Below are 8,567 nucleotides of genomic sequence, written 5' to 3'. Positions count from 1 at the left end.
TTACAGAATTATATTTTATTTAACTAATTTTTAGAATTAAAAATAAATAAATCTACGAAAAAATATTCCCGTTGACTGTTGTTGCTATATGATCTTAAATGTTGGTATAAATGATTGTGTTACATCCGGTGAATTTAATTCTAATATTGTAGACTATGCAAATACGTCACACCATGTTCTAAATTATTTTTTTCTCTAGAACCAGAAAAAAATATCAAAATTCATTTTAAAATCATGTTTTTGAAAAAGTTTGACTCACGTGCTCTTGAGAATTACGTCAGCTGTCACCAGCCAAAAAAACAGAATTTCAAATCTTTAAACTTTCGTGAAAACCATGTTCGAGAAATATTTTTTTCCCTCTAATCAGAAAAAAAATATTGAAATTCTTTTCAAAATCAAAATTTCAAAAAAGTTAGACTCACGTGCTCTTGAGGATTACGGCAGCTGTCACCAGCCATAAAAATTTGTTAGCAATCTAGACTCGCGGGTTCATTATGTGTAAACGTCTTCGGCGTGTTGTTGTAATTGTACAAAATAACAATAAGTACACATTTGAACTAATTCTTTTCATTCATTTATTGAAATATTGTTTGTTTTTATTCCGTATTTTTTTATTTCCATACAATTATTGTTGTTCAGTAATTTTCAATAATCAATGATTTTAGGATTTCGATATATCGATTTTTGTTCCTAATTTTATAATAACGATTGATAAAACACATGAAGTAGAAAAAGAAGTTCAAATAAAATTTTTTAATATATTCCGAACGGCTGGTAAAAATATGTAGGTATTGTTTGTTTGGCTATAATTGAGACTAAGTAAAAAATATAGCGAAGGGAAAATTTAGCTAAGGAAAAGATGTAGCTGAGGGGAAAATTAAGCTGATAAAAATAAATTTGGCTATAACGGAGACTAAGTAAAAAGTCTAGCAGCTAAGTAAAAAATCTAGTAGCTCAGTTAAAAATCTAGCTGTTAAAAAAAAAAAAAAAAATTAATATATCGAAATTTTTATTTTGACTTTCTTTTTTACTCGAAGAGTTTCATCGACTGCCATTATTATATTTGCGAAAAAAATATATATACATATATATTGAAATTTATAAATTATTATCTAAATTTCTATCGAAACATTTTTTTCTCCTTGACGAGCTTTATTGATTGATATTAATAAATTTTAGAATTAATCGTTATTCTAATAACTATACGATATATAACCGATAAATATCCGTTTTTATCATACTTCAACTACATTTTGAACCACTTTGCGCATGTGTAGGAATTTTTTCCGTATTTTTCCCGTAATCGTGAGAAAATTTTCTATAAAAACTGAATAAAAAAACATGTTTTCTGGGATATGATAATATCCTCTGGAAGTGTCGATATAATAGATTTGTATTTGTTTCATTAGTATTTTTTAATTTTTTTTTGAAGTGAAACTTCTTTAGAATGGGCAGTAAAAAAAAAAACAAAAGATGGATGCAACGAAAGTAACGGTATGAAGGTAAGTAATTTTAAATTATTTTTTATCTTGTTTTATTTATTTATTCCCTTGACAACGATACGAAAAAATTTGTTTCAAAATTTTAGTTCCATGAAAGATTCAAGAGACAAAGGTGAATATTAAGGTTAAAACTTTTATTATATACAATATATAATTTATTATGTTATTTTTGATCAAAAAAAGAGTATTCAAAATTAATCTGTTAAATAAACAAATAATACACAAGATAATAGTTATTCAAGTGTTTGACAGCAACATCATAATCACAATACCAAACAACAATAAATAATATGTGGATGAAATTGTCATGATTTCTCCGGATTTTCTCCGAATATCTCCGGATTTTCTACGCAATTGAGACTTCCGAAGATATTATTCCGGAGTTTTTTTGGCTTTTCTCCGGATTTTTTCAGAAAAATTTCTTTTTTATTTTTCGTATGTAAACTCTTATTTCTACTTTTTCTTATTAATTTTTTCATTTTTTTGTGTTTGTTTTTTTAAGTCAAAATTCCGGAGATATTATAGAAATAGTCTGGAGATTACTCCGTAAATATCTCCGGAAGTCTCCATTACGTAGAAAATCCAGAGAAATCCGGATTGAGTCCGGAGAAATCCGGAGTAAGCCCGGAAAAATCCAGAAAAATCCGGAGAGATTATTTCTACCAGGGTACGTAATGATTTTGTTTGATTCATATGTGAAAAAGGGAAATTAAACATGTCATTATCCGAACATGTAATTGTATGTTCTTTCTGTCAATCTATGATCCTTAATATTGACATTAAACAACTTAAATAAGATTATAAATTTACAAAGAGATCATTCGAATAATTGTATTTCAGAACCTTTTTTCACTCATTCTGCATATCACGGCATTATTAGATCTTTGGATTATATTTGCCAAACTTGTCTTACATCTCTATCAATTATCAATGCATAATAAATAAAACTTTATGTTGGTTGATTTATTACACAATCAATTTAATTTAAGTATTAATTATACGTCCGATCTGATAAAAAAAACCCCAGATTCTACATCCTGGTGAATCGAAAACCAACATTATAAAATAATGCAATATTTCTAATTTAAATTCTCGATAAAATATACTGTTTAATCGAAAAAAAACCCAGAAGATGATGAAAGAATCGAATCTCTACATCCTGGTGAACCGAAACCAACATTATAAAATAATACAATATTATTCTAAATTGAGTTCTCGATAAAATATACTGTTTGATCAAAAAAAACCCAGGAGATGATGAAAGAATTCAATTTCCACATCCTGGGAAACCGGAAGCCAGCAATACAAACTAATGTAATATTTTTAATATCCCCTTTTTGAAAAAATATAATTTTTAGTTAAAATAATATTAACATAATAAGAAAAATCTCGAAGAAAAATAGAAAAATCATTTTGACCTCCTGGTGATCGTAAAAAGTAACCTGGGTGATATTTTCCTTGACTTAAACCCTCCTGAGCTCAAACTGAATATCTAAGTTAAATTTCATGTAAATCGGACCGATAGTTTGCGTAAAACTGCGTTTCCAAGGATCCGGCCATGTCTTTTTATTGTATAGAAGATTGAAGAGATAGCTACTAAATTAAAATCAAATTTATTTCCATTATAATTTGTATTAATTTTATTTATATTTTTCAGGCTGTAACATGTCAGATTACGAGGCTGAAATTGGCTCAATATTCAATAATATTGAAAGCTTGAGTCATCTAAAGTTGATATATCGGGACAATATCAAAAGATATCATCCCGACAAAAATCCTGAAGATAAAAAAACAACTGAAAAAACTCAGTATTTCATGAATATATATACATAAAATAAAAAGTATACATAAAATAGTAATAGAAGTGTTTGGCTGACTAGTTGTTCAATAAATAAATATTTATATAAAATTATATTCTGTGTTAAGTTTTTAAATTAGAATTTCATTTAGATAGAACCTTAATATTATAACTAATGAATAAATTTAAAAATTTTAAATAAAAAATACTTGCATATGCACGTATACATATATATGTACAATATGAACTTTACATCGCCTAACGAATGCAAGCATAACCAATAAATACAAATAAAATACTCGTAGATTAATATATACAACGGCATATATATATAAATGAATATATAAATACTCGCATTTAAATTCATCTATACGACGGAAAGCCTGATGGTAACGGTTACCGACCGATTACCATGGCGCTGCATGGCGCAATGTAGACTGACAAAAAATGGATTCCTGCCTAGATCCGTTACTGGATCTGACGTCTAAACTCAATTTTTTTTCCTTTTACTCCATACCAAACCCGCGCCTAAAGATGTTTACACATCAAAAACAGAATTTTGAATGTGTAAACTTTCGTGAAAACCATGTTCGAGAATATTTTTTTCCCTATAATCAGAAAAAGAATATCAAAATTCTTTTCAAAATCAAGATTTTCTAGAAGTTCGACTTAAGTGCTCTTAGGGATCACGCCAGCTGTCACCAGCCGAAAAAGCAGATTTTTAAATCTGTAAACTTCTAGCACGTAAGTCGAACTTTTTCAAATTCTCGATTTTGGAAAGAATTTTAATATTTTTTTCTGATTCTAGAAAAAAAAATAATTTCGAACATGGTTTTCACGAAAGTTCACAGATTCAAAATTCTGTTTTTCTGTCTAGTGACAGCTGGCGTAATCCCCAATAGCACTCGAGTGGAACTTTTTCGAAATCTTGATTTTGAAAAAAATTTTAATATTTTTTTCTGGTTCTAGGGAAAAAAGTAATTTCGAACATGGTTTTCACGGAAGTTCACAGATTTAAAATTCTTTTTTTTTGTCTAGTGACAGCTAGCGTGATCCCTAATAGCACTTGATCGAACTTTTTCAAAATCTTGATTTTTAAAAGAATTTTAATATTTTTTTCTATTTCTAGTGAAAAAATTATTTCGAAAATGGTTTTCACAAAAGTTTACAGATTTAAAATTCTTTTTTTTTGGCTCCGGACGGCTGGCGTAATCCCCAAGAGCACTTAAGTCGTTTTTTTTCAAAATCTTAAATTTGAAAAGACTTCTAAAGTTTTTTTTTCGATTTCTAGGGAAACAATTATTTCGAACATGGTTTTCACGAAAGTTTACAGATACAAATGTCTGTTTTTTTTGACTGGTGACAGGTGGCGTGATATTCAAGAGCACTCATGATGATTTTTTCTTAAATCTTAATTTTGAAATGGTTTTTAATATTTTTTTCTATTTCTAGTAAAAAATTATTTCGACTGTTTTTACGAAAGTTTACAGATTTAAAATTTGGTTTATTTGGCTAGCGACAGCTGGCGTAATCCCAATAGCACTCGAGTCGAACTTTTCGAAATCTTGATTTTGAAAAGAATTTTAATATGTTTTTCTATTTCTAGTGAAAAAATATTTCAAACATTGTTTTACGAAAGTTTACCAATTTAAAAATCTGTTTTCTTGGCTAGTGACAGCTGCGTGATCCCAATAGCACTAAAGTCGAACTTTTCAAAAACTCGATTTTAAAAAGAATTGTAATATTTTTCTGGTTCTAGGGAACAAAATATTCTCGAACATGGTTTTCACGAAAAGCAGATTTTTTTTTTTTGGCTCGCACAGCTAACGTGATCCCAAAGAGTGTGAGTCCAACTTTTGAAAAATTATGATTTTTAAAAGAATTTTAGTTTTTTTCTATTTCTATAGAAACAATAATTTCGAACCTGGTTTTTACGAAAGCTACAGATTTAAAAATGTTTTGTTGGCTCCAGACGGATGGCGTAATTCCCAAACACTTGAGTCGTTTTTCAAAATTCTAAATTTGAAGTTTCAAGGTTTTTTCTATTTCTAGGAAAAATGATTTCGAACATGGTTTTTAAAAAGTTTACAGATTTAAAATTTGTTTTGGCTAGTGACAGCTGGCATGATCCCCAATAGCGCTAGAGTCCAACTCTTTTCAAATTTTTTATTTTGAAAGGAATTCTAATATAGTTTTCTATTTCTAAGGGAAAAAAAATATCAAACATGGTTTTCAAGTAAGTTTATAGATTTGTAAATCTGATTTTTTGACCAGTGACATCTTGCGTCATTCTCAAAAGCACTTGAGTCGAACGTTTCAAAAACTTGATTTTAAAAAGAATTTCAATATTTTTTTCTGATTCTAGGGAAAAAAATCCTTTTGAACATGGTTTTCACGAAAGTTTACAGATTTAAAATTCTGTTTTTTTTGGCTGGTGATAGCCTGCGTGATCCCTAATAGCACTTGAGTCGAGCTTTTTCAAAATCTTGATTGTGAAAAGAATTTTAAAGTTTTTTTTCTGGTTTTGGGGAAAAAAAAAATTTCGAACATGGTTTTCACGAAAGTTCACAGATTTAAAATTCTGTTTTTTCGGCTGGTGACATCTTGCGTCATCCTCAAGAGCACGCGAGTCGATTTTTTTTCGAAATCTTGATTTTGAAAAGAATTTTAATATGTTTTTCTATTTCTAGTAAAAAAAATCATTTCGAACATTGTTTTTACGAAAGTTTACCGATTTAAAAATCTGTTTTCTTGGCTAGTGACAGCTAACGTGATCCCCAATAGCACTAAAGTCGAACTTTTTCAAATTCTTGATTTGAAAAAAATTCTAATATAGTTTTCTATTTCTAGGGGAAAAAAAAATATCAAACATCGTTCTCAAGTAGGTTTATAAATTTGTAAATATGATTTTTTGACCGGTGACATCTTGCGTGATCCTCAAGAGCACTTGAGTCGAACTTTTTCAAAAACTTGATTTTAAAAAGAATTTCAATATTTTTTTCTGGTTCTAGGGAAAAAAATAATTTTGAACATGGTTTTCACGAAACTTTACAGATTTAAAATTTTTCGCGTGACAGCCTGCGTGATCCCTACTAGCACTTGAGTCAAACTTTTCCAAAATCTTGATTGTGAAAAGAATTTTAAAGTTTTTTTTCTGGTTTTGGGGAAAAAAATTATTTCGAACATGGTTTTCACGAAAGTTTACAGATACAAATGTCTGTTGAGCACTCATGATGAATTTTTCTTAAATCTAAATTTTGAAAGGGTTTTTAATATTTTTTTATATTTCTAGTGAAAAAATTATTTCGATCATTGTTTTTTACGAAAGTTTACAGAGGTAAAATTCTGTTGCTGGTGACAGCTAGCGTAATCCCCAATAGCACTCGAGTCGAACTTTTTTAAAATCTTGATTTTTAAAAGAATTTTAATATTTTTTTCTGGTTCTAGGGAAAAAAGTAATTTCGAACATGGTTTTCACGGAAGTTCACAGATTTAAAATTCTTTTTTTTTGTCTAGTGACAGCTAGCGTGATCCCTAATAGCACTTGATCGAACTTTTTCAAAATCTTGATTTTTAAAAGAATTTTAATATTTTTTTCTATTTCTAGTGAAAAAATTATTTCGAAAATGGTTTTCACAAAAGTTTACAGATTTAAAATTCTTTTTTTTTGGCTCCGGACGGCTGGCGTAATCCCCAAGAGCACTTAAGTCGTTTTTTTTCAAAATCTTAAATTTGAAAAGACTTCTAAAGTTTTTTTTTCGATTTCTAGGGAAACAATTATTTCGAACATGGTTTTCACGAAAGTTTACAGATACAAATGTCTGTTTTTTTTGACTGGTGACAGGTGGCGTGATATTCAAGAGCACTCATGATGATTTTTTCTTAAATCTTAATTTTGAAATGGTTTTTAATATTTTTTTCTATTTCTAGTAAAAAAATTATTTCGATCATTGTTTTTTACGAAAGTTTACAGATTTAAAATTTGGTTTATTTGGCTAGCGACAGCTGGCGTAATCCCCAATAGCACTCGAGTCGAACTTTTTTCGAAATCTTGATTTTGAAAAGAATTTTAATATGTTTTTCTATTTCTAGTGAAAAAATCATTTCAAACATTGTTTTTACGAAAGTTTACCAATTTAAAAATCTGTTTTCTTGGCTAGTGACAGCTGGCGTGATCCCCAATAGCACTAAAGTCGAACTTTTTCAAAAACTCGATTTTAAAAAGAATTGTAATATTTTTTTCTGGTTCTAGGGAACAAAATATTCTCGAACATGGTTTTCACGAAAGTTTACAGATTTAAAAATTTTTTTTTTTGGCTCGTGACAGCTAACGTGATCCCAAAGAGCATGTGAGTCCAACTTTTGAAAAATTATGATTTTTAAAAGAATTTTAGTTTGTTTTTTCTATTTCTATAGAAACAATAATTTCGAACCTGGTTTTTACGAAAGCTTACAGATTTAAAATTCTGTTTTGTTGGCTCCAGACGGATGGCGTAATTCCCAAGAGCACTTGAGTCGTTTTTTTTCAAAATCTTAAATTTGAAAAGACTTCTAAGGTTTTTTTTTCTATTTCTAGGGAAAAAATGATTTCGAACATGGTTTTTAAAAAAGTTTACAGATTTAAAATTCTGTTTTTTTGGCTAGTGACAGCTGGCATGATCCCCAATAGCGCTAGAGTCCAACTCTTTTCAAATTTTTTATTTTGAAAGGAATTCTAATATAGTTTTCTATTTCTAAGGGAAAAAAAATATCAAACATGGTTTTCAAGTAAGTTTATAGATTTGTAAATATGATTTTTTGACCGGTGACATCTTGCGTGATCCTCAAGAGCACTTGAGTCGAACTTTTTCAAAAACTTGATTTTAAAAAGAATTTCAATATTTTTTTCTGGTTCTAGGGAAAAAAATAATTTTGAACATGGTTTTCACGAAACTTTACAGATTTAAAATTCTTTTTCTTTGGCTGGTGACAGCCTGCGTGATCCCTACTAGCACTTGAGTCAAACTTTTCCAAAATCTTGATTGTGAAAAGAATTTTAAAGTTTTTTTTCTGGTTTTGGGGAAAAAAATTATTTCGAACATGGTTTTCACGAAAGTTTACAGATACAAATGTCTGTTGAGCACTCATGATGAATTTTTCTTAAATCTAAATTTTGAAAGGGTTTTTAATATTTTTTTATATTTCTAGTGAAAAAATTATTTCGATCATTGTTTTTTACGAAAGTTTACAGAGGTAAAATTCTGTTTGTTTTGCTGGTGACAGCTAGC

The 8,567-nt window shown here is 28.8% G+C and overlaps 1 long non-coding RNA gene across 1 annotated transcript; it reads left to right on the top strand.

Moving 5' to 3' along the window:
* Positions 1 to 1,478: 1,478 nt before the first annotated feature.
* Positions 1,479 to 3,247, top strand: LOC122849282. The gene is made up of 3 exons (XR_006373557.1): positions 1,479 to 1,502; positions 1,589 to 1,614; positions 3,160 to 3,247. It is a non-coding gene; the product is annotated as an uncharacterized LOC122849282 (long non-coding RNA).
* The last annotated feature ends 5,320 nt before the right edge of the window (positions 3,248 to 8,567 follow it).

The sequence above is a fragment of the Aphidius gifuensis genome, linkage group LG2, assembly GCF_014905175.1.
Source record: "Aphidius gifuensis isolate YNYX2018 linkage group LG2, ASM1490517v1, whole genome shotgun sequence".
Lineage (NCBI taxonomy): Eukaryota > Metazoa > Arthropoda > Insecta > Hymenoptera > Braconidae > Aphidius > Aphidius gifuensis.
This window is presented reverse-complemented; position numbering and strand designations above follow the sequence as displayed.